Here is a 27681-nt window from a genome sequence, read left to right on the forward strand (position 1 = left end):
TTAACTTGAAACACAGTAATGGTGAAGTTTTTGGATGATAGTACGTTGGGAAAACTTGGGCAACGCATGTCTAGGAAGATATGGCTTTGACCTGGTGCATTTGGCCAAGTGGAACTAACCGAAGCTACCCTTAAATGGATCCTAACTAGTTAGACCAAGGTTTAGTATTAAGCTCAATGGGTAGGACTATTTGGGAAACCTCGAAGGCATGGTTACTTTAATGAGCTCCTTGTGACTCACCATAGCTTAGAAGTTTATCCAAAGAACGCTTACTTGTTGAACCCAAAGCTAAACCCGAATCTAACATAAACTTAAACAAAACCCTATAAATTGAACTAATTCATCTCACAAAATAATAGGATCCCCTGATTGAAAAACATACATCGGGTGAGATGACTAAGCAAATTAAAATTTAAACATTCCTCCAAATTACTTAAACATCTTCAAATCAAATTAACTTAACCAATTTTAAAATTGAATTAATAATCCTCAATCAAACATGTTTAAAATCAAATTCACTTAAACATCTTTAAGTTAAATAAAAAAAAATACAAAGGTCAAAAACCAGGGGCGGGCGCCCCCGGTATTGAGACCCCAGGCACCCGCAGCGAACCCGGGCGCCCCGCCCGCAGCGACCTCGGGCGCCCGGAACTGGTCCGGGCGCCCGGACAACCTTATATATAGGGGGCAGCAGGCGCCCCCTACCCTTGCACCAAAGTCTTCCTCCTTTAAAGCTTCTTAGCTTACTTGTGAAGACTTTCAAAATTAAAATTTTCCGCGGTTGATACAGAATCGTGACTCAACCGAGGTCGTCAGTTCTAAAATTTATTACAATGGCTCCTCGGTAAAATTTTTATCCCCTCCTAAACTTTATTTCTTATAATGCTTGTTTATTTCCTAGTGTAATATTAATTTGAAATTTAGGAAGCGTTCCAAATCTGGTGCTGGGCTCTCTACACCTAGCATTGACCCTAGGTTTCCCACCGACGAACTTAGGATTAAGTTTATGTCAACAAATTACATGTCCATTAGAACCAAATGTATAGATAGATCGTTTTTTCTACGCTCTTGTATTCCAGTCTCTGAGGCTATAAACCACTATAGGTTGCGAAATCTAGTTGAGTGCACTAGCCCAGTAAACATAAGTTTATGTGCAGAATTTTACAACAACCTAGTGAAAGTAGACGACTACTCCTATACCACTAGGGCAGCTGGCATGGATATCACATTATCTCCCACCACCATTCGTGAGTTTCTAGGGTTACGAGAGTCACCCTGCACCTTTTTATGCTATCCTCCTAGGGAGTTACCTTTTGGAGATCCCTACTCACATATTACCCTCGATACGATCTATTCGTATTTCTTTGAGGACCAACGTGATCCCACTAAGACCCAGTTTAGGTCCCTTAACCTTAGAATTCAGGACTACGCCCTTTATAGGGTTCTAGTACTTTGTATTTTACCGCTGACCACTCATGACATTGCGGTGATGTGTCCATTTCACTCCTTTCTTCTCTATGCCATGTGTTAGAGGTTAGACATAGACATCAGCCTACACATCTTTTCCACTATTATTTACGCATCTGGATACGTGACCAGCAGACGGGTACATATGCCTTACTGTCATATCCTGACAGCTTACATGTCCTCATTGCACATTGATGTCACCGAGGGTGACATCCGTCACATGACCGAGTTTGACATCATAGGAGCTAGGAACTTTTCCCTAGCAAATATCCATATAGACAATGAGGGTACCATGTCCTGGCGTAGGGGGGCACAGCACCAGCAGGCGGAGGAGGCAGAGCATGATGAGTTCATGTTAGCACTATTTCTTGAGGAGGCTGCTCCTGCCCCACCACCACCTCGAGCACCACACCCAGCTCCTCGCACTCTAGCTGATCGAGTTTCCGGACTAGAGAGGGCTATGTCGAGTCTCCAGCACGAGAGCTCCGAGTTTCATCAGTCCATGCGGCGAGAGGTCTCCAATCTTCGACGAGAGGTCCGACAGGAGGTCTCCGACTTACGACGAGACGTACGGCAGGAGCTCTCCGACCTGCACCGAGATCTACGAGAGGACGATCGGGCTCGTCACACTGAGCTCCTGACACTACTCCGGTCGCTGGGTTCCGGACCACCTCCCTCATCATCTCAGTAGCTCCGACTGTAGCTCTATTATGACTCTAGTACAGCATGTAGCAGCTCTATTATGACTCCTTTATCTATGTCGACTTTTTACTTCAGACTTGATTGATTATATCCTAATCTAATAGTTTAGTCTTTTTATCACATCTTTTAATGTTTTTGTTTTTATAACTTCTAGGCAAAACTTGGTTTTTCAAAATCCCTACTTTACTAGACTTTCAAAAGTTGGATTTAGCCTAGGATTTCCCCCTAGAAATCATGCTCCCCCAGGACTCAGCCAGAGCATCTCACAAACACCTAGGTTTACCTTGATTGTGTTTGTAAAACATAGAACGGTGTGAGATGCATAGGGTACAGCCTGGACTCGAGAATGCTTATTTCTGTGCATCAATATGAGTCTGGGCGTTAAATACGTGATTAAAAGTAATCGAATCAAGTCTTCCAGCCTTAGTCAAATCTAACTGGATCTATTGACTTGACTTGACTAACCAAGTGAACACTGTTGCCCTCTAGGCAATCAACAAGTAGCTAAACGGTTAGACAGTTGGTAAAGGAAATAATAAGTTTAAGCGTGTCTGTACTTAAAGATCTGATACCTGATCAAAACAAATCTTGACTCATGCTTGGACTTTAGGGCTCTGATACCTTATTAAAACAAACGGCAAGCTATTTATAAAATAAGGTCATCGCTTCTCCTTTGCCTTAAGTATTCTTGAAATACATTTCAAAAACATGCCTTAAGCAGCTTTCTCAAAAACTTTCTCCAAATTTAAAACTTTCAAGTATTCTCTACTTTAAAACTTTAAGACTTTTTTAAAGTACTATTTTCTTTAAAACTTTTAAAAACTTTTAAGTTAAAGCAGTATTATTTAAAACTTTGAAAATTTTAAGTTAAAATCCTTTTTCCTTGGAAATTTTCTTTAAACATATGAATATTTGAGAAGTTGAAAATCTTGTTTGAAAATTTCTTAAGTTGAAAATCTTGTTTGAAAATTTCTGAAGTTGAAAATCTTGTTTGAAAATTTCTAGAGTTGAAAATTTTGTTAGAAAATTTCTGGAGTTGAAAATTTTGTTTGAAAATTTTTTGAAGTTGAAAATCTTGTTTGAAAAATTCTGAAGTTGAAAAATTTTGTTTGACAATTTCTAAAGTTGAAAATTGTGCTTTGAAAATATTTTCAAAAACTGGCTCATTTTTGATATATGGCAAAGGGGGAGAGTAGAGAAATTCAATTCAAAGAAAGAGCAGAGAAATTAAAAGAAAATATTTTAAAAGGGAGCTTGTATTAAGGGGGAGCGATGTTTATATTGCTATCACGCTTATCCTGTTTCTTGTGCTTATACATATCTTTTACTTAACATTGAATTTCAGTTGCCATTATCAAAAAGGGGGAGATTGTTGGTGCGGGAAGCATCCGACGATCGAACCTTGGTTTTGATAATGGCAAAGGATTCAAAGTTAAGTTAGTGTGTGATCTAACATGTTTGAATGAGTGTTTCAGGAAAGTCCTAGCTGCGGTTAGGCAGGTGAAAAACCCTAAGGGGTGGTAACCTTAGGTCCTAGGGTGTGGTAACCCTAGGTGGAGGAAAACCCTAAGGGGCGGTAACCTTAGGTCCTAGGGGGTGGTAACCCTAGGTGGAGAAAAACCCTAAGGGGCGGTAACCTTAGGTCCTAGGGGGTGGTAACCCTAGGTGGAGAAAACCCTGGGGACGGTGACTGACATCAGGTAATCTCTCCTGAGGGGAGTAGGTGAGGATGCGTTCCCCGTAGAGGGAACAGTAGGTGTCGGGTCGACCTAGGGTTTCCGGTTGGAAATCCGAAGTCAGACTCGGACAGTCCGAAGACTGTCAGTTATTCCTTACTTTGTTTTATCAGATTCTAACACTGTCTTGCAGGGTATTTTGCTCGGACTAACCTTTGTTTGTAGGTGAGGAACCTGCTGGAAAAAGGTGGTCCGGGCGCCCGGAGGTCCGGGCGCCCGGGATCAAATTTTATCCCTGCCGCGACTTCGTCACGTGGAGCATCCTGGTTGGTTGGCCACGTCACACTCCAGGCGCTCTGAAAGGATCTAGGCGCCCTGAATGTCATATAAAAAGAGGGTTGAGGTGCAACTTCAAAACAACAATCAATTGCTAAGTTGTCTTCTGTGAAGTGCTTCCAACGAGACGATTTTGAAGTGCTACTACTCGACGTCGACAACCCAAAGCTCAGATTCTTCAATCTTGTGTTGTCGGTATTAATTCTTTTATTACACTGATTGTAATTCAAATTGTAATCTTTTCGGATATATAGTTGTTGCCCACCGAAAGCGGTCAAGGACCGTGGGCCTTCGAGTAGGAGTCGCCATAGGCTCCGAACGAAGTAAAATACCTGCGTCTCTGTGTGTTTTATTTTTCTTTCCGCTGTGTTTCTATTCTGTGTTTTAAATCGTTAAAAATAGCCACGAGCGCTATTCACCCCCCCCCCCTCTAGCGCGTTTCGATCCATCACCTGCCTCATGCTAGGGCTAAGTAGCTGGTGTCTTTCTAGCTGGACGTCCTCGTACCATTTTCTAAAAAAATAGAGAACATACATAACTAGTAGGATCATATTGCATAACTATTGTTATCATGTTTAACTAGCTACCATAATCACATTATAGGCTATCATACATAAGCATGCCTTAGTTATCTAGGAATATGAAACAAACAAAACATAAATGAAGTGAGAGATATTCTTACTTGGAAGCTGCAGGTTCAATGCTGATATGTGTATAGGAAGTATGGAACTTTTTGCTCTGATACCACTCTGTAACAGCCCACCTCCTACTGGACTAGGTTGCGAGGCCGGACCGTCACATTATGCTGTACTAAGCTATATCTTAAGGTGCGGAAACTGAGTTAATTAAAAACAAATTTTAATAACTAATACAATTTCTTGGTTCCGCCTGTGCTAAGGGGTGCATTCTAAGATATACATGGCGTATCCTGCATCCCCTAAGGTCAAGGAGCTGAGTTACAAGGTTTCCTGGTTGAAACCCAGCTTCCCAATCGATTCAGATTGAACTCAATCGATTGACAGCAACTGGATCGATCTGTGGATCGATTCAGTTTGCTACTGTATACGGAAACTTCTTTCGGATCGATCGGCTGATCGATCCAGACTAGTTAATCGATCCACTGATCGATTCAGCGTGCTACTATGCACGGAAGAATTTACGGATCGATCGGTTGATCGATTCAACTTAATCAATCGATCCAATGATCGATCCCAGAGCTCTCTGTTCGCTACAGAAGGCTATTGGATCGATCGGCTGATCGATCCAAGAGTTTACTTTTCGCGGAACAAGTTGCCCAATCGATCAGCTGATCGACTGAGGACCCCCAATCGATCGGCTGATTGATCGGGGTTTCTGATTTCATATCAGGAGACTGATTTCAGCACTGTTTCGTGCTCAAATCACATATATCAGTTCTAAACAGCTGGGAAAACATCCTAATATCAAACAACTAGTATTTCAAACATAGCATCGTGCATAATTCACTAGTTCATGGCATTTAACATACTAAGGTACGGAATAATAAAATGCTATAGAGTTCTAATACTCCAAAACAAAACTTGTTAGATCCCTAAGATCTTTATTCCAAGTTCCTTCCACACACATCTTCATCGCATTGTCCTCCAACCTTCGTTAATCCATCTTTCCTTTACCTTTATCTGCAGTATAAGGAAAAGAAAGTATCTGTAAGCTTGGGAGCTTAGTAAGAAACCATCTACCTCACAAAACATGCATACGATGTAATTTATGCTTTTAAAACATGCTATTTAAAATATATGCTGGACATGTTAAAACATGGCATTCTGGCATACAAAACATAGAAAGCAAAAGCTGATCATAGCAATATCTTCTAGTATCAACAAGATAGAACTAAACTGATACAATGACTAACTAAACAAATGCTAAGCTGGTATAAATCCTGATCTGTAATCACACACTAAATTGTGAAGCTTTGAAAGACTATTTATCATAAATAGATGAAAATAGTAATTATGCTGCTGATGGGCCCGGCAACTGTACTTGCTATGCGCACATCCCTAACTAGACCCGGTGTTGCAAGTCCCTAATTTAGTAGAGTTACTAGGTTATCTAAACCTAGGGACGACTATGGGAGCCCAGCCCATGGACAACTGAAGTCCAGTACAGTGCCACTGAAAAGTAAAATACTGATTTGTAGCTAATATACTTTACCTTGCTCTTACTAGGTTATCTGGACCTAGAACTAGGTTGTCTGAACCTAGAGGCGACTGTGGGAGCCCATCCATTGGACCGTAGTCCCATAAAAACTGTAGCAAGACTAAATGTGCTATAAAATGCTTCTTTTGCATTTATCTAAACTATGGAAATGCCAATGGTGGCATTTTACTGAACTAAGCATTAAAACAAGCAATTGGTGTGCGCTAATTCACACCCTATATACTGAACATTCTGCATATGCCCAAACTAATGCATAAAACGTTCGAAGAGCTACTTATACTACAGGTGAGGGGTTTCTTACATCCTGCGCTAAATTTCCTTACGATCTGATCGCTAGGTTTTCCGAAAAAAAAATGATCTTCTCGACGATCCTCTTGCTTCTGTGCGTTCTTCTCGCGGAGAGGAGCGTCCTCGTACCCTTGATGTTGCCGGAAGATACTCCTATGGCCCTAGGGATGGAACCCTAGGTTCTTCCATGGACTTGGGCGCCGAGAGGATGAGGAGGAGAAGAGGGCGGCGTGAGGGTTTGAGGGAGAGGAAAAGTTACGATCAAATAATTCTCCTCTTAATTTCTTATTTATATTAAGTGGTTAATTCACCCAACTTAAATATAAATATAATTGATTCCCTTTTCTTTCAGCACGGCCCTGCTTGTAACGACCACCCTTCTTACTACTACTACTACTCTCTAAGAGTGACCGTTACTTAACTACTAACTCTACTTAACCGGTACACTACTTAACTACGAGAAATCCCTACCGAAAAATTTCGGCAGAATCTCCCTTGTACCGGTGACCAAATCAACAATACAAACAAATAATAAACCATCAGCCACATGCGGCTGGTATATATAGTTCACAACCACGCAGTAATAATGTCACAATAACTGAAAGGAAACTATTCTAGCAATAGTAAACAGATAGAACTCCAACGATAAGACATAACAAGCTACAAGTGCGGAATAGACTCAATTACAATCTCAACTTCATCATAGCATTAAAAGAGAAGTAAAATAACCAAACAGAAAAGTCTTGGCAATTTGCCAGCTCATTCTGGATCTCTCCATAGTCCAGTCATCACACACCTCATCACCACCACCTTGTCGCCTTCCTTGCTAAATCTTTTCCTTTCCTTTATCTGCAGTAGGAGGAAGTGTAGTCTATAAGCATAAAGCTTAGTGAGCGCTATCTACTCACAAAAACTCGATATGCATGTATATAAATAAAAACATGCTAAAACTGAATGCTAACATGTAAAGCTACTCATGCTCATACATAGCAAAGGAATCATGCTAACTGAAATACTAAACATGTATAGTTAATCATGCTCATAAGAATGAAACTATAAAAGAAGCATACTAAACATGTAAAGCTACTAAACATGTAAAACTACTAAACATGTAAAACTACTAAACATGTAAAACTACTAAACATGTAAAGCTAAACATGCTGAATAATCTAGTAGCAAGGAAACAATTGAAACTACTACTGCTTGCTTCAAATAACAAGAAAACTAACTTTCTAATTCTAGATAGATTTGAAGCTCGTTTCATTTGTTTCAAAACTTATACTTTAATACTTCAAAATAATAATAAACTTCTTTTGGGCCCGGCATGTAAAGCCCGAAATTTCTCAAAACTATTTTAGAAAGATAGTATGATTTTTCTGGAATTTTTAGATATTTTTCCGGAATTTTCCGAGTAGCGGAAGTAACAAAAATAATTAGAACCGCAAAATAGCTTAGGCGGGAATCGAACCCGAGACCTATGGTTTCGGGATAATGTCAGTAACCGGTTGAACCCAGCAGGGCCGTGCTGAAAGGAAAGGGAATCAGGTACATTTATAGTTGGGTTGGCCGAATTAATCACTTGATTTAAATAGGAAGATTAATAGGGTGAAGAGTTATTGGGTTTTATTTTCACCGTGACCTATTCCTCTTCCAAAACTTCACCGCCGCCCACACCTCCTCTTCCTCCTCTCTCGGCGCCCAAGCCCAAGGACCATCGGGTCATCTTCCGGCGACGACTCCAACACGAAAGAGGTTCTTCTCCGCGAGAGGAACGCGAAGACGTGATCGGATCGTCGAGAAGGTCATCTCCACCGGAATTCTAGCGAAAGGAATTGTAAGAAAATTAGCGTACGAGGTAAGAAACCCCTCACCTGCAGTATAATAGCTCCGGTTGGTTTCCTATGCATTAGTTTTAGCTATATGCAGGTTTTTCCGGCACATAGGGTATGTTAAACCCTCCTCGAGGATTTAGGGATCTAGTTGAACACCTCTGGACGGGCCGAACACGTTGTTCTCCTTTAGTTGGAGATTCTAGACGTTGTCGGGCGCCTAGAGGTGATCTCCCTATTAGAGGAGAGAGTTGAAGCACACCAAGTGTTCGGTAAAATGTTAGTGTAGCTAAATACCACCTCAGTTATGTTTAATAGCTCAATTAAATGCATTAGAGGCATTTAAACCAGCACATTAGTTTAGTTCAGTTTTATGGGACTACGGTCCAATGGGTGGGCTCCCACAGTCGCCTCTAGGTTCAGATAACCTAGCTCTAGGTTCAGATAACCTAGAAACAGCATGTTATATCAGTTAGCTATGGATATCAGTATTTTATTTTCAGTGGCACTGTACTGGATTAGATATCCATTGGGTTGGACTCCCACAGTCGTCCCTAGGTTCAGATAGCCTAGACAACCCTGCTAAATTCGGGACTTGCAACCCCGGGTCTAGTAGGGATGCGCGCACAGCAAGTACAGTTGCCGGGCCCAACAACATGTTTAGTATTTTCACTTATTACGTATTAAATTTCAAAACTCAAAATCAGTTATGCTAGTTGAGTTTGTTTCCAGTTACAGATTCAGTTTCAGTTAGTTTAGCCTATATTCAGTTCAGTGTTCTTTGGGTTGCTTTGCCATGATTCAGTGCTTATGCCATGCTTATATGTTATGCCTTATGATTTCAGTATACCATGTCTTAGTAAGTTCAGTGCATATTTTCAAATAGCATGATTTAAAAGCATACTGCATCGAATGCATGATTTTGTGAGGTAGATGGTTTCTTACTAAGCTTTAAGCTTACAGATTCTATTTTTCCTTATACTGCAGATAAAGGTAAAGGAAAGATGGACTAGCGGAGGCTGGAGGTCAATGCATTGATAAGGATGTGTGTGGATGGAACCTGGAAGAAGATCTTAGGGAACCTTAGCAAGCTTTATTTCAAACATTAGAACTTTTCAATGTTTCTTTTTATCATCTTGCACTTTAGTATGTTATTCATTACGAATTAGTTAACCATGCACTTTATTATGCTTAGAACACCTCTTTTATGTTGTTAGAATGTTAGTTGTTGTCATTAGAGTGTTTCTTAGTCATTTTAGTACTTGTAATGTGGTTGAGGCACGCAAAGCTGAAATCGACATTTGGCACGAACAGAATCAATCGATCACCGATCGATTCGAGGGTTTCAATCGATCACCGATCGATTGGGCACCGCCCGCGAACAAGAGGTTCTTTGGATCGATCACCGATCGATCCACCATTTCGCGAACAGAGCCTCGGATCGATCATCGGATCGATTGATCAACCCGGATCGATCACCGATCGATCCAATCACTCGATCGACAGACTAAGTTGGATCGATCATCGGATCGATCCAACTTCTTCCCGTATCACTGGATCGATCACCGGATCGATCCGACTATTCCAATCGATCCGTGGATCGATTGGGAGGTCTGGTATCAGCATGGAAGTGTCTAAGTCCAGTTCCTTGGCCATGGGGAAGGTAAGACATGTTATGAGTAGTTAGTTACCTTCCTTAGCATGTATAGAACCAAGAAATGTCAGTGTTTTAGTGAAATTTTAATTAGTACAGCTTCCGCATCTAGACTTACTAAATGGTCAGGGAATAGTTTAGCACAACATAATGTGACGATCAGCCTTACAGCCTAGTGGTAGAAGGCGGGTCGTTACAGAGTGGTATCAGAGCGGTGTTCCATACTTCCTACACACACATCAGCATTGTACCTACAGCTTCCAAGTAAGAACACCTCTACTTTATTTATGCTTCTTGTTTATTATTACAGCTCATGTTTATATACCTACTGCTTGTTAGCATGTGATAGTTTAACCATGATATCAGTAGTTAGATAACCGTGATAGTGTTAGTTATACCTGTGTTCTCTATGTCTTTAGAAATGGCACGAGGACGCCCAGCTAGAAGGGCACTAGCTACTGAGCCCCAGCAAGAGGCAGGCAGTTCAGTGCCTCCTCCAGACCTTACAGCACTGGTAGCTCAGTTACAGCAGCAGCTAGCTGAACAGCAACAGGAAATAGCCACCTTAAAGGCTAATCAGCAGAGTACCCCCACAGTCACCCCGGAACCGAACCTGACGACTCCAGAAGTCTTAGAGGTTCCACCAGCTCAGCCTACAGCGCCAACACCAGCACCAGCACCAGTAGCCCCAGCAGCTGAGCCAAGAAAGGAAGCCTATCTGATCCAGTGGCAGCGAGTCAAGCCAGAGAACTTCTCAGGCGCTAGTGAACCATGGGATGCACAAGCCTGGTTCAAAACACTGGAGAGCACGATGGAGCTTCTGGACTGGCCAGAACACGAGAAGGTGAAGTGTGCCTCCTTCTGCCTGACAGGAGACGCACGCATGTGGTGGGAAAGAATCAGAACGAAGCGCCCAGTGAACCAGATGACATGGGCTGACTTCGAGAAGGAGTTCTTCGAGGAATTCTTTCATATGCGGGTTACAAACCGCCACTATGACGAGTTCACTGAGTTTCGTCAGGGCAACCTATCAGTTGAGGAAGCCGTGAAGAAATTCAACAGGTTGGCTCGTCTGTGCCCAGAGCTAGTCAGCACAGAAAAGGAACGGATCAGGTTGATGCTCAAGATGCTGAGGCCAGAGATAGCAGTGAACGTGGCTGGTGGCATACATAGGCCACAAACCACAGAGGAGTTAGTGAGCAGTGCCTTGACCACAGAGCATGAAGCAGCAGAAGCAAGCCTCCTCAGAGTCCAAGGGCCAAGGGAACTCTCACACTCAAAAACAGCAAGGCCACAGCTCTAACTGGAAAGGGAACTCCAACAGCAAGCGTAAATCAGGGAGTGACTCAAAAGGAGGACCATCTAGCAAGCGTCCCAGTTATCCAAAGTGTGCCACTTGTGGGAAATTCCACCCAGGGGTTTGTCGCAAGGGCACACGAGGATGCTTTGAATGTGGACAAGAAGGGCACATGGCAAAGGCTCGAACAAGACCGGTCTTCCTCACCACGAGATCCAATATGCAGCCACCAACTCGCTACATCGATGCAGCGCCTAGAAGGTCCACTTATCGCCGGGCCGATTAGAAGCCCTCCACTATGGCGAATGCGAGGATCTACTCACTCACCAGGAGGACGAGCAAATGCCTCGACAACACACAGTCGATTAGCATTTTTCAAAGATAGTGCTACTGTCTATTTGACATCGGGCAACCCATTCATATATAGCTGTGGTGTTCTCCGAGAAATTAGAAATACCCTCAGAGGTACTCGGCAGCACTACCTTCAGGAGAGGTCATGGCATCCACGCACTGGCTCAGAGCAGTGCCAGTCATTATAGCAGACAGGGAACTCTTCTGTGATCTGATCCTGCTGGAAATGACTGACTACGACGTCATCCTTGGGATGGACTTTCTGATCAAATACGGTGCTTCCATAGAGTGCCGTAAACAGAAAGTCGTATTCCAACCCGAAGCAGAAGCACAGTTCGAGTACATCGGAGAACCAAAGAGAAAAGCCAGAAAATTTCTCTCAGCTATGAAGGCACAGAGGTTGATGGATTCGGGATGTGCGGGGTACCTAGCACATGTAGTCAATACCAGCCATGACGAGGACCAACAGCTAGCAGAGGTCCGAGTTGTATGTGACTACCCAGCAGTCTTCCCTGAAGAGTTACCAGGCCTAGCACCAGTCAGGGAGATTGAATTTGAGATAGAGCTCTTTCCCGGCACCAATCCTATATCCAAAGCGCCCTACCGCATGGCTCCAGCAGAACTGAAGGAACTTCATGAGCAGCTACAGGAGCTACTTGACAAGGGCTTCATACGCCCTAGTCACTCACCATGGGGAGCGCCTGTGCTATTCGTGAAGAAGAAGGATGGAAGCATGCGACTATGTATAGACTACAGAGCACTGAATCAGGTCACGATCAAGAACAGGTATCCCCTTCCCAGAATAGATGACCTGTTCGACCAATTAAAGGGAGCAGCAGTGTTCTCAAAAATTGACCTCAGATCAGGATACCACCAAGTCAGAGTCAAGGAGGGTGATATATCGAAGACAGCATTCAGGACCAGATACGGACATTACGAGTTCGTAGTCATGCCTTTTGGCGTGACAAATGCTCCAGCTACATTCATGGATCTCATGAACAGGGTATTCAGGGAGTATTTAGATAAGTTTGTTATTGTGTTTATCGATGACATTCTTATCTACTCAGGAACTCAGGAAGAACACTCAGAGCACCTGAAACTAGTATTGCAGACCCTTTAGCAGAACCAGCTATACGTCAAGTTCACGAAATGTGAGTTTTGGCTAAATCAGGTGTCCTTCCTGGGTCACGTAATCTCAAAGGATGGTATTATGGTAGATCCCAGCAAGATAGAAGCAGTAAGTAACTGGAGGAGACCTAGGAACGCCAGCGAGATCAGGAGCTTTCTGGGATTAGCAGGATATTACAGAAAGTTTGTAGAGGACTTCTCCAGGATAGCCTCCCCACTGACAGCTCTCACCAGAAAGAACAAGAAATTTCAGAGGACTGTGAGAACAGCTTCAGTGAACTCAAGAGGAGATTGACTAGTGCACCTATTCGACACTGCTTGAAAATACAGACAGCTTCGATATATATAGTGACGCCTCTAAATTGGGAGGAGCAATGCTGATGCAAGATGGCAAGGTAATCGCCTATGCCTCCAGACAACTCAAGGATTATGAGAAGAACTACCCTACTCATGATCTTGAGCTTGCAGCAGTAGTGTTCGCTCTAAAAATTTGGAGACATTATTTGTATGGAGCTCAGTGCAGAGTGTATACAGATCATCAGAGTCTGAAGTACTTCTTCACTCAGAAGGATCTGAATATGCGACAGCGCAGGTGGCTAGAGCTAGTCAAAGATTATGACATAGACATCCTCTACCACCCAAGGAAAGCCAATAGGGTAGCAGATGCACTTAGCAGAAAATCCAGCGCTACCTTATTATCTCTAGCAGCCATGTCACCACCCCTACAGAAGGAGATCGCGGATTTTGGTCTCGAACTCATCATCGGACAGCTCTCTACTATGACCTTAGAGTCTACCTTGCTTGGTGATATTCAGTCAGCTCAGGACCAGGACCCTGAAATTCAGAAAATCAAGCAAGGGCTACAGAATCCGAAAGGAGAGAATTCAGAGTGTCCGGTAGCGGGGTGGGGTATTTGGGGGATAGACTCTGTGGCCCAGAGCGGGAGGAGCTAGGGAGAGAGATGTTAGATGAGGCTCACAGGACTCCGTATGCGATGCATCCAGGCTCCATCAAAATGGGTCAAGACCTGAAGAAACGGTGGCCTGGGATGAAGCGAGACATCGCCAGATATGTTAGCATCTGCCTCACCTGTCAGAGGGTCAAGGCAGAACATCAGCGACCAGGAGGAGTTCTGCAGCCTATACAGATTCCAGAATGGAAGTGGGAGGATATCTCGATGGACTTTATAGTGGGGCTACCCAGAACCACAAATGGTTTTGATGCCATCTGGGTAATAGTCGACGGGTTGACTAACTCACCACTTTTAGCTATCAAGATATCCTACTCCATGGAGAAGCTAGCTCAGTTGTATCTTCAGGAGATCGCCGACTACATGGAGTCCCACGAACCATCATTTCAGACAGAGACAGCAGATTCACATCACACTTCTGGGAGTGTGTACAGTCAGCATTGGGCACCAAATTGAAATTCAGCACAGCCTTCCATCCTCAGACAGATGGTCAGACGGAGCGAGTAAATCAGGTACTCGAAGATATGCTCCGAGCGTGTGCCCTAGACTTCAAGGGAAGTTGGTGCAAATATCTGAGCTTAGCAGAATTTGCATACAACAACAGTTATCAGGCCACTATCGGCATGGCACCTTATGAGGCACTCTATGGGCGGAGGTGCAGATCACCAATCTGTTGGTATGAGAGTGGTGAACAGAAGGAACTAGAGCTTCAGACAGATCTAGTGGCAGATACCACAGCAGCCATCCAGCAGATTCGCCAGAGGATAGAGACAGCACAGAGCCGCCAGAAAAGCTATGCTGATACACGACGCAGACCCCTAGAGTTTTCAGTTGGGGATACAGTTTTCCTCAGAGTAGCTCCCATGAAGGGAGTCATGCGTTTTGGGAAGAAGGGCAAGCTAGCTCCCAGATATGTGGGACCATACCTTATCACGAAGAGAGTGGGCAAGGTAGCATATGAGCTAGAGCTACCTCAGGAGATGTCAGCTGTCCACAACGTATTTCATGTCTCCATGCTGAAGAAGCATATCCCAGACGCCACCCAGGTGATTGAGCCCCAGTTGGTACAGGTCCGTGATGATCTCAGCTATGACAGTCGGCCTATTCAGATAATAGACCGAGCAGTAAAGAAATTACGGAACAAGGAAGTACCATTAGTCAAAGTCAGCTGGCAAAATCACACAACAGCAGAGGCGACTTGGGAGACAGAGGCCAGCATGAGACAGAAGTACCCAGAATTGTTTTAAGTTCGGGGACGAACTTTTTATAAGGTATGGGGGATTGTAAAGCCCGAAAATTCTCAAAACTATTTTAGAAAGATAGTATGATTTTTCTGGAATTTTTAGATATTTTTCCGGAATTTTCCGAGTAGCGGAAGTAACAAAAATAATTAGAACCGTAAAATAGCTTAGGCGGGAATCGAACCCGAGACCTATGGTTTCGGGATAATTTCAGTAACCGGTTGAACCCAGCAGGGCCGTGCTGAAAGGAAAGGGAATCAGGTACATTTATAGTTGGGTTGGCCGAATTAATCACTTGATTTAAATTGGAAGATTAATAGGGTGAAGAGTTATTGGGTTTTATTTTCACCGTGACCTATTCCTCTTCCAAAACTTCACCGCCGCCCACACCTCCTCTTCCTCCTCTCTCGGCGCCCAAGCCCAAGGACCATCGGGTCATCTTCCGGCGACGACTCCAACACGAAAGAGGTTCTTCTCCGCGAGAGGAACGCGAAGACGTGATCGGATCGTCGAGAAGGTCATCTCCACCGGAATTCTAGCGAAAGGAATTGTAAGAAAATTAGCGTACGAGGTAAGAAACCCCTCACCTGCAGTATAATAGCTCCGGTTGGTTTCCTATGCATTAGTTTTAGCTATATGCAGGTTTTTCCGGCACATAGGGTATGTTAAACCCTCCTCGAGGATTTAGGGATCTAGTTGAACACCTCTGGACGGGCCGGACACGTCGTTCTCCTTTAGTTGGAGATTCTAGACGTTGTCGGGTGCCTAGAGGTGATCTCCCTATTAGAGGAGAGAGTTGAAGCACACCAAGTGTTCGGTAAAATGTTAGTGTAGCTAAATACCACCTCAGTTATGTTTAATAGCTCAATTAAATGCATTAGAGGCATTTAAACCAGCACATTAGTTTAGTTCAGTTTTATGGGACTACGGTCCAATGGGTGGGCTCCCACAGTCGCCTCTAGGTTCAGATAACCTAGCTCTAGGTTCAGATAACCTAGAAACAACATGTTATATCAGTTAGCTATGGATATCAGTATTTTATTTTCAGTGGCACTGTACTGGATTAGATATCCATTGGGTTGGACTCCCACAGTCGTCCCTAGGTTCAGATAGCCTAGACAACCCTGCTAAATTCGGGACTTGCAACCCCGGGTCTAGTAGGGATGCGCGCACAGCAAGTACAGTTGCCGGGCCCAACAGCATGTTTAGTATTTTCACTTATTACGTATTAAATTTCAAAACTCAAAATCAGTTATGCTAGTTGAGTTTGTTTCCAGTTACAGATTCAGTTTCAGTTAGTTTAGCCTATATTCAGTTCAGTGTTCTTTGGGTTGCTTTGCCATGATTCAGTGCTTATGCCATGCTTATATGTTATGCCTTATGATTTCAGTATACCATGTCTTAGTAAGTTCAGTGCATATTTTCAAATAGCATGATTTAAAAGCATACTGCATCGAATGCATGATTTTGTGAGGTAGATGGTTTCTTACTAAGCTTTAAGCTTACAGATTCTATTTTTCCTTATACTGCAGATAAAGGTAAAGGAAAGATGGACTAGCGGAGGCTGGAGGTCAATGCATTGATAAGGATGTGTGTGGATGGAACCTGGAAGAAGATCTTAGGGAACCTTAGCGAGCTTTATTTCAAACATTAGAACTTTTCAGTGTTTCTTTTTATCATCTTGCACTTTAGTATGTTATTCATTACGAATTAGTTAACCATGCACTTTATTATGCTTAGAACACCTCTTTTATGTTGTTAGAAGGTTAGTTGTTGTCATTAGAGTGTTTCTTAGTCATTTTAGTACTTGTAATGTGGTTGAGGCACGAAACAGTGCTGAAATCAGACATTTGGCACGAAATCAGTAACTCGAATCGATCAGCTGATCGATTGGGCAATCTGCTCCGCGAACAGTAGGCCTTTGGATCGATCAGCCGATCGATCCAGCCATTTCAGTCGTGAACAGAGAGCCCTGGGATCGATCACTGGATCGATTGATCAACCTGGATCGATCAGCCGATCGATCCAAATTATCGTCCCGGCCACAGTAGCATGCTGGATCGATCACTGGATCGATCCAACTTATGTCTCGTATACAGTTGCCGGCTGGATCGATCACTGGATCGATCCGACTATTCCAATCGATCCGTGGATCGATTGGGAGGTCTGGTATCAGCATGGAAGTGTCTAAGTCCAGTTCCTTGGCCATGGGGAAGGTAAGACATGTTATGAGTAGTTAGTTACCTTCCTTAGCATGTATAGAACCAAGAAATGTCAGTGTTTTAGTGAAATTTTAATTAGTACAGCTTCCGCATCTAGACTTACTAAATGGTCAGGGAATAGTTTAGCACAGCATAATGTGACGATCAGCCTTACAGCCTAGTGGTAGAAGGCGGGTCGTTACACGACATTGTACTACTTTGCGCGCATTCTTAAAAAGAATCGAGGTAGCTAATCCCGAAACTACTAAGATACTTCTAGGCCTTGTGCCTAGGGGCAGCTTGGAGCCCATCCCTTGGACCTTGTGTCCGGTACATGCCCTTTAAAAGTAAAATACTTTTTATCTTAATTACTTCTTCTTTAAATGCCTTGGCATTTTAATAGACACCTTGTGTGCCATAAATCCCTAAAATCTTGACTTTGGGATTTACTTAAGGCCTTGGCCTTTCTCTTTCTTCTCTTTTTCTTTCTTTTACTTGTTAATACTTCTAAAAGTATTTAATAGGATTCTCATTTTTCCACTAGAATACATGGTTGTTCATGCATATTAAAATAGCAAATGAAAACAACTTTGAGCTTACTAATCATGCTATAAAATAGAGCAAAAGAAAGCAACTTTGAACTTACTAATCATGCTATAAAATTGAGCAAAAGAGAGCTTATTTGGACTTTCTAACATGCTGTAAAATAGGCAAAAGAATGCAACTTTGAGCTTTCTGTACATGCTGTAAAATAGAGCAAAAGAAAGCTAACTTAGACTTACTAAACATGCTGTAAGATAAACAACTGAATGCTACTTTAAACTTCCTAAACATGCTATAAATAAAGCAAAAGAATACAACTTCAAACTTCTTTAACGTGCTATAAAATAGGCAACAGAATGCTACTTCAAACTTTCTAACATAATATGACTAATACACAGCTTATCTGGAATTCACTCAATAAAGATATTATAACTCGTATTCCATTTAAAATTCCAGAATCAGCCAAGCACAGATGTTGTCCATATACTTGAATGGAAGTAGCATAACTAAACCTCAAGCTCAGATTCAACATAAGCAATTTATCTAAACCTCATGCTCAGATTTAATGTAAGCAAATTATCTAAACCTCGTGCTCAGATTTAACATAAGAAAATTATCTAAACCTCATGTTCAGATTAAAGAACCTCAAATCCGTATACTCTAAAGACTTAATCAAACTTCACTATAATCTTTTAAAACTGCACTATGAGGAGATCTAAACTTCCAAATTGATTTCAATTATCTCAGTTTCCCCACTCATCTAATATCAAAAATCTGCACTATACTAGACTTGACAAAAATCAGCATATTAAACTTATAAAATATGCACTTGTGATCTTAGTCAAATCTGCATTATACACTTAACTAAATCTGCATTATACACTTAACAAAATCTACTCTAAGATCTCAACCGAATCAAGCACAGAAACCTTGAGTTACTTCAAGAACATCACAGAATAAAATCAAATCTCATATCTGGCAACAGGATACTAATTCTTGCTACTACAAAATTTAAAAGCAAGGAAAACAAAAACGCATGCTTCTAAAACTTCAACAAAACAGAACCCTAACCAAAAAGGGAACAACATGGCAAGGCTACATGGAAAATCCACCATCGTGGCAAGAAACCAAACCAATCGAAAACAATCGAAGGGAACTACTCCTACTGCAGGTGAGAAGCAACTCACTTTTGCTTGTCCTTGCACTTACAACCGAGAAGAAGGGAAGGAGGGCTTCTAGGGCTCGGGTAGCAGCTTTTCCGGCGTGTTCTCGGAGCTCTCGGGCTTCTCTCCGTCGGGAACAGCCACCGTGGATGAGGGATGGCTGGAATCAAGTCTCGCCGGCGCCGGAATCTCCAACCCTAGCTCGCTCTAGGTTTCCGCCGCAGCTTTGCGCCGTCGCGAGGGAGAAGAGCGAAGGAGATTAGGTTTTCGGGAGAAAAAGTTAGGTTTTCTTAAAATCCCAAAACTTATTTCCTTTTATAAGTATTCGGATATAACCCAACTATACTATAACCTTATTTAACTCTATATGAGATTAACATAAATCTCTTATCCCAGCTGGTCAAGCCAGTTTGGCTTGGTTCAGTCCGACCCGAGGTCGCGGGTTTGAACCTCTCCTCCAACGTTTTTTTGCTTAAACTTCTTTGGTTTTGTAAAAATACTAAACGACCTCCAAAAATTACGCAAAAATACTCTAAAAATTTCTAAAAATCTCTAGAATATTTTAACAGTATTTTCAAACATTTTTATGGACGTTTGAAACTCAGAATAGGGAAAATTGGGGCGTTACAATCCCCCATACCTTATAAAAAGTTCGTCCTCGAACTTAGAATAGCTCTGGATACTTCTGTCTCATGCTGTCCTCCCGCTCCCAAGTGATTTCCTCGTGCTTCTGGTTCTTCCAGACGACCTTTACTAGTGGTACTTCTTTGTTTCTCAATCTCTTAACTGCTCTGTCCACTATCTGTGTAGGTCTGCTCTCAAAACTAAGATCCTCTTGGATCTGCACTGACTGAGGCTCAATCACTTGGCTAGGGGCACGGAGGCACTTCTTTAACATGGAGACATGAAATACATTGTGTATTGCTGACATGTCTTGTGGTAATTCCAGCTTGTAAGCTACCTTCCCAATCCTGTCCGTAATCAGGTAAGGTCCTACATAGCGAGGACTTAATTTGCCCTTCTTGCCAAATCTCATCACTCCCTTCATAGGAGCAACTTTGAGAAAAACTGAATCTCCTACTTGAAATTCCAGTGGCCTACGGCGTGTGTCAGCATAGCTTTTCTGTCTACTCTGGGCAGTCTCAATCCTCTGTCTGATTTTCTGAATAGCCTGAGTGGTTTCTTCTATCAGCTCTGTCTGAATGCCCAGCTCTACTTCCATTTCCTTTCTCTCTCCTGCTTCTTGCTAGCATATGGGTGATCTGCACTTTCTGCCATACAACGCCTCATATGGTGCCATCTTGATGGTGGCCTGATAGCTATTGTTGTAGGCAAACTCAGCTAAGCATAGATACTTGCACCAACTTCCCTTGAAATCTAGTGCACAAGCTCTGAGCATATCTTCTAGGATCTGATTTATTCGCTCTGTCTGTCCATCGGTCTGAAGATGGAAGGCTGTGCTGAACTTGAGTTTGGTGTCTAGTGCAGTCTGAACACACTCCCAAAAGTGAGAGGTGAAGCGCCCATCTCTATCATACACAATAGATTTGGGAACTCCATGAAGTCTAATCACTTCCTTAACATAAAACTGTGCCAACTGCTCTATAGAGTGGGACACCTTGATGGCTAGAAAATGAACAGACTTGGTCAATCTGTCCACTACTACCCATATTGCGTCATATCCATTTGTAGTTTTTGGAAGGCCTGTTATAAAGTCCATGGATATGTCTTCCCACTTCCACTCTGGTATTGGGAGGGGTTGTAGGACTCCTCCTGGTCTCTGGTGCTGTCAGGCAGGTACTGACATAATTAGCTACATCTCTTTTGAGTCCAGACCACCAGAATCTCTGTTTCACGTCTTGATACATCTTAGTAGAACCAGGATGCATAGAGTACGGTGTACTGTGAGCTTCTTCTAAAATTTTCTTTCTCAGCTCTTCATTATTGGGAACACAAAGGCGACTTCCCTGATAAAGAATTCCACTGTCTGATACTCAAAATTCAGAATTTTCTTCTTCTTGTATCCCTTGCTTGATCTTTTGGATATCTGGATCTTCACTTTGCTTTCTCTGTATATCCTCAAGCAGGGTTGACTCTAAGGTCAATGCAGAGAGTTGCCCATAAATAATTTCGACTCCAAGGTCTGACAACTCTTTCTTCAGTGGCAGGGCTAATGATGACAGAGACATCAGGGATGCACTGGACTTTCTGCTTAGTGCATCTACCACTTTGTTAGCTTTAACTGGGTGTATTACATCCTTTCGCTTTCAACTGATGGTTCCCAAAACGCAGGTATATTTTAGGGAACATTGTTGCCCTCTTTAGCTGATCAAATAGATCATCTATTCTGGAAAGAGGGTACTAGTCCTTAACTGTTACTTTGCTCAGCACTCTAAAATCTATGCACATTAGCATAGATCCGTCTTTCTTCTTGACAAACAACACAGGAGCTCCCCAAGGTGAGTGACTAGGGCGGATGAAACCCTTGTCAAGTAGCTCCTGAAGTTGCTCTTGTAACTCTTTTAGCTCTGCTGGAGACATGCGATATGGAGCTTTTGAAATTGACCCACATGTGAACCGCTCAATCTCAAACTCCACTGCTTGGAGGTAGTCCAGTAGCTCTTCCGGGAATACCTCCGATACTCATGCATCACCCGAACTTCCTCCCGCTAGGTCTTTCTTCTTCTTCCAGTACTCACATTGAATGAAGAAACCAAAGACACCCTTTAGCTAGCATCCGTGAGTGTGAGGATGAGAGAAATTTCGGGTCTTCCTCTTTAGTACTCCTGTAAATTCAAAGGATGATTCACCTTCTGGACTAAAGATCACTTTTCTTCTGCGGCAGTCCACTGAAGCACTGTACTTGCTAAGGAAATCCATACCCAAAATGATATCGAAATCCTGCATGGCGAGGACTACCAGATTAACACATAGCTCTCGGTCTGAAATTCTGACTGGTACAGACCGAAGCCACTGACTAGATTCCATGACTTCCCCAGAAGGTAGGGTTATCAGGAACTTGGAATTCATGCTTTCTGTAGGTACCTGTAATTCTTTGGCAAAAGGTATGGATACAAAAGAATGGGTCGCCCCAGTATCAAATAGTGCAGTAGCTACATGCTGAAAAATAACTACTTGACCTGTTACGACCGTGGAGGCACTAGCAGCTTCCTCTTTGGTAAGAGAGAATACTCTGGCATTGGCTGGAACTGGTGGAGCTTCCAACCTTCCTTGACCGATCCGAGGTCCTTCCAGAGTTGCAGGCATATAATGTAGTTGAGGCTTGGCTCCATATTGTATTGGCTGTGGTGAGGTGCTTTGAACTTGTTAGGACACTGTTTGGCCATGTGTCCTTCTTGACCACAAGAATAACATCCAGTCTTACCCAAGAGGCAGGCTCCTGGATGTGTTCTCCCACATTTAGGGCAGGGAAGGAGCTTAGTCTGTTTGGTTTCTGGTCCTCCCTTCTGGTTACTTCCTGAATCCCACTGCTTTCTTTTAGTGCCCTTGCCTTTCCAGTTCTGATTATTTGACTGGGGTTTCTGATTTCCCCCAGTCTTGGTCTCCATCTTGATTGGCTTGTGTTGCTCTCTTTGTGCCTTCATGCTGCTCAGGTAGTGCTCAGCTACTAAGGCTCTACTGACCAACTCTTCTCCAGTCAGGGGCTGATGAGTTCCACTGCTCACATTAAGTGATATCACAGGCTTCAGCATTCTGAGCATTAGTCTGACTCGCTCCTTCTCTGTACTTACTAGTTCTGGGCAGAGACGAGCTAGCCTGTTGAATCTTTTAACTGCTTCCTCCACTGTCAGATCCCCCTGTCTGAACTCCATAAACTCCTCGTAGTGCTTATTGGTGATCTTTTGGCGAAAGAACTCGTCGTAGAATTCTGTCTCAAAATCAATCCATCTCATCTGATTGATTGCCCTCTTGCTCTTTACTCTCTCCCACCACATGCGCAGGCAGAAGGAGGCACACTTAACTTTCTCGACTTCGCCAGAAGCTCCATGGTGCTCTCCAGAGTTTTGAACCAAGCCTGGCATCCCATGGCTCATCTGGCTTCAGCTTCAGCCACCGAATGAGGTAGGATTCTTGTCTCGGGTGCCGTGACGACTCATTGGTGGAACCTCGCTACCACCGGAGTCTCCACGATCGTTTGAGGAGTAGGAGGGACCGTTGTTGATTTGCCATCGATTGGTAATTACTTGTCACTACTTGTTTCAAGTTGGGCAACAACTTCGAAAGATTGGAGCTGGCCTCTTCCTCCCGAACTTGGTCCTCAAGACGAAGGGGACGTCCTCTTCTTGACATCTAGTTAAACAAATAAGAAAATTTGATGATTTCCCTACCCTTTCTAAACATACTCATTTATATATTAAGAAAGGAAATAGCTAAAAGAATAAAACTCTTATCTTACTCATTCACTTATAACTATCAATCCATACTGCAAATAATAATGTAAATAAAGGAAAGCAATAAAGAAAGAACTTAAATACTTTCTTACTTGAAGATGGCATGGCTGATGCTGATGTGTGTGTGATGCTGGAGCATGGGAACTGCTCTGATACCAACTGTAACGACCACCCTTCTTACTACTACTACTACTCTCTAAGAGTGACCGTTACTTAACTACTAACTCTACTTAACCGGTACACTACTTAACTACGAGAAATCCCTATCGAAAAATTTCGACAGAATCTCCCTTGTACCGGTGACCAAATCAACAATACAAACAAATAATAAACCATCAGCCACATGCGGCTGGTATATATAGTTCACAACCACGCAGTAATAATGTCACAATAACTGAAAGGAAACTATTCTAGCAATAGCAAACAGATAGAACTCCAACGATAAGACATTACATGCTACAAGTGCGGAATAGACTCAATTACAATCTCAACTTCATCATAGCATTAAAAGAGAAGTAAAATAACCAAACAGAAAAGTCTTGGCAATTTGCCAACTCATTCTGGATCTCTCCATAGTCCAGTCATCACACACCTCATCACCACCACATTGTCGCCTTCCTTGCTAAATCTTTTCCTTTCCTTTATCTGCAGTAGGAGGAAGTGTAGTCTATAAGCATAAAGCTTAGTGAGCGCTATCTACTCACAAAAACTCGATATGCATGTATATAAATAAAAACATGCTAAAACTGAATGCTAACATGTAAAGCTACTCATGCTCATACATAGCAAAGGAATCATGCTAACTGAAATACTAAACATGTATAGTTAATCATGCTCATAAGAATGAAACTATAAAAGAAGCATACTAAACATGTAATGCTACTAAACATGTAAAACTACTAAACATGTAAAACTACTAAACATGTAAAGCTAAACATGCTGAATAATCTAGTAGCAAGGAAACAATTGAAACTACTACTGCTTGCTTCAAATAACAAGAAAACTAACTTTCTAATTCTAGATAGATTTGAAGCTCGTTTCATTTGTTTCAAAACTTATACTTTTATACTTCAAAATAATAATAAACTTCTTTTGGGCCTGGCATTGTACCACTTTGCGCGCATTCTTAATAAGAATCGTGGTAGCTAATCCCGAAACTACTAAGATACTTCTAGGCCTTGTGCCTAGGGGCAACTTGGAGCCCATCCCTTGGACCTTGTGTCCGGTACATGCCCTTTAAAAGTAAAATACTTTTTATCTTAATTACTTCTTCTTTAAATGCCTTGGCATTTTAATAGACACCTTGTGTGCCATAAATCCCTAAAATCTTGACTTTGGGATTTACTTAAGGCCTTGGCCTTTCTCTTTCTTCTCTTTTTCTTTCTTTTACTTGTTAATACTTCTAAAAGTATTTAATAGGATTCTCATTTTTCCACTAGAATACATGGCTGTTCATGCATATTAAAATAGCAAATGAAAACAACTTTGAGCTTACTAATCATGCTATAAAATAGAGCAAAAGAAAGCAACTTTGAACTTACTAATCATGCTATAAAATTGAGCAAAAGAGAGCTTATTTGGACTTTCTAACATGCTGTAAAATAGGCAAAAGAATGCAACTTTGAGCTTTCTGTACATGCTGTAAAATAGAGCAAAAGAAAGCTAACTTAGACTTACTAAACATGCTGTAAGATAAACAACTGAATGCTACTTTAAACTTCCTAAACATGCTATAAATAAAGCAAAAGAATACAACTTCAAACTTCTTTAACGTGCTATAAAATAGGCAACAGAATGCTACTTCAAACTTTCTAACATAATATGACTAATACACAGCTTATCTGGAATTCACTCAATAAAGATATTATAACTCGTATTCCATTTAAAATTCCAGAATCAGCCAAGCACAGATGTTGTCCATATACTTGAATGGAAGTCGCATAACTAAACCTCAAGCTCAGATTCAACATAAGCAATTTATCTAAACCTCATGCTCAGATTTAATGTAAGCAAATTATCTAAACCTCGTGCTCAGATTTAACATAAGAAAATTATCTAAACCTCATGTTCAGATTAAAGAACCTCAAATCCGTATACTCTAAAGACTTAATCAAACTTCACTATAATCTTTTAAAACTGCACTATGAGGAGATCTAAACTTCCAAATTGATTTCAATTATCTCAGTTTCCCCACTCATCTAATATCAAAAATCTGCACTATACTAGACTTGACAAAAATCAGCATATTAAACTTATAAAATATGCACTTGTGATCTTAGTCAAATCTGCATTATACACTTAACTAAATCTGCATTATACACTTAACAAAATCTACTCTAAGATCTCAACCGAATCAAGCACAGAAACCTTGAGTTACTTCAAGAACATCACAGAATAAAATCAAATCTCATATCAGCAACAGAATACTAATTCTTGCTACTACAAAATTTAAAAGCAAGGAAAACAAAAACGCATGCTTCTAAAACTTCAACAAAACAGAACCCTAACCAAAAAGGGAACAACATGGCAAGGCTACACGGAAAATCCACCATCGTGGCAAGAAACCAAACCAATCGAAAACAATCGAAGGGAACTACTCCTACTGCAGGTGAGAAGCAACTCACTTTTGCTTGTCCTTGCACTTACAACCGAGAAGAAGGGAAGGAGGGCTTCTAGGGCTCGGGTAGCAGCTTTTCCGGCGTGTTCTCGGAGCTCTCGGGCTTCTCTCCGTCGGGAACAGCCACCGTGGATGAGGGACGGCTGGAATCAAGTCTCGCTGGCGCCGGAATCTCCAACCCTAGCTCGCTCTAGGTTTTCGCCGCAGCTTTGCGCCGTCGCGAGGGAGAAGAGCGAAGGAGATTAGGTTTTCGGGAGAAAAAGTTAGGTTTTCTTAAAATCCCAAAACTTATTTCCTTTTATAAGTATTCGGATATAACCCAACTATACTATAACCTTATTTAACTCTATATGAGATTAACATAAATCTCTTATCCCAGCTGGTCAAGCCGGTTTGGCTTGGTTCAGTCCGACCCGAGGTCGCGGGTTTGAACCTCTCCTCCAACGTTTTTTTGCTTAAACTTCTTTGATTTTGTAAAAATACTAAACGACCTCCAAAAATTACGCAAAAATACTCTAAAAATTTCTAAAAATCTCTAGAATATTTTAACAGTATTTTCAAACATTTTTATGGACGTTTGAAACTTAGAATAGGGAAAATTGGGGCGTTACACTGCTGGGTTCACTTGGTTACTAGAGTTATCTATAAGACTTAGAGTCCTATAGGTCTCGGGTTCAATTCCCGCTTAGGCTATTTTACGTTTCTATTTATTTTTGCTACTTCCACTACTCTAAAAATTCCATAAAATATCCTAAAATTCTAGAAAAATAGTAGGATATTTATAAAAGTCTTTTGGAAATTTTTGGGCGTTACAATTCCTCTGGATTGTTGACTGGTGATGTGTAGCCACATCGGATAATAAGTCATTGATCAATGTCTGTTTTGAGAAAAACTTCCATCCTCTTTTTCCAGTATGAGAAATCGCTTCCATCGAATAGCGGAGGACGCACGGTCGAATATCCCTCCAATTGCGCCATTTATTCTTGTACAAAAAATTGAGAAACAAAAAGAATTTCCAAGACTTTTGTCTTGGGATTAGCAGTGCGAGATAAAGAAAGAAAAAAAAACTTAAGAATTAAATAAAACACTTTTAAAGCAAAAGAAAAAGTTTTTAAAGTTGCTCTAAAAACGGTTAAGTAATTTCAGAGCTACCAGGCTCTGATACCAATTGATAAATCGATTAAGTGCGATAGAGGGGGGGTGGGGTGAATATCGTGCTTTTTTAAAAACTTTTCTTTTCGTATTTCAAAACAATTCAAGTAAGCAGCAGAAAATATAAAGAGACAAGTTCGTTTACTTCGTTCGGAGCCTAGCTCGACCCCTACTCGAAGGCTTGCAGTCCTTGACTGCGTCGATGAGCAATCCACTAATATTCTTCTTCTCGAAAACCTCGAAAATAGGTAATGCGTACAAAATATAATAATATAAGATAGTAACAAGCCTACTATCTTATATGAGTTTAAGTGCAATACATAAGTAAAGTATACCGACAGTATGTGAAAGTTGAAGCTCGGTCGGCACTTGCTTGCGTGTAGAAGAGTTGTAGAGCAGTAGCACGAACAATAGCAGCTAGCACAGAGATTGACTTCGAACCCAAACAGTATTATTTA

The sequence above is a fragment of the Zingiber officinale genome, chromosome 3A (genome assembly GCF_018446385.1).
Source record: "Zingiber officinale cultivar Zhangliang chromosome 3A, Zo_v1.1, whole genome shotgun sequence".
Classification (NCBI taxonomy): domain Eukaryota; kingdom Viridiplantae; phylum Streptophyta; class Magnoliopsida; order Zingiberales; family Zingiberaceae; genus Zingiber; species Zingiber officinale.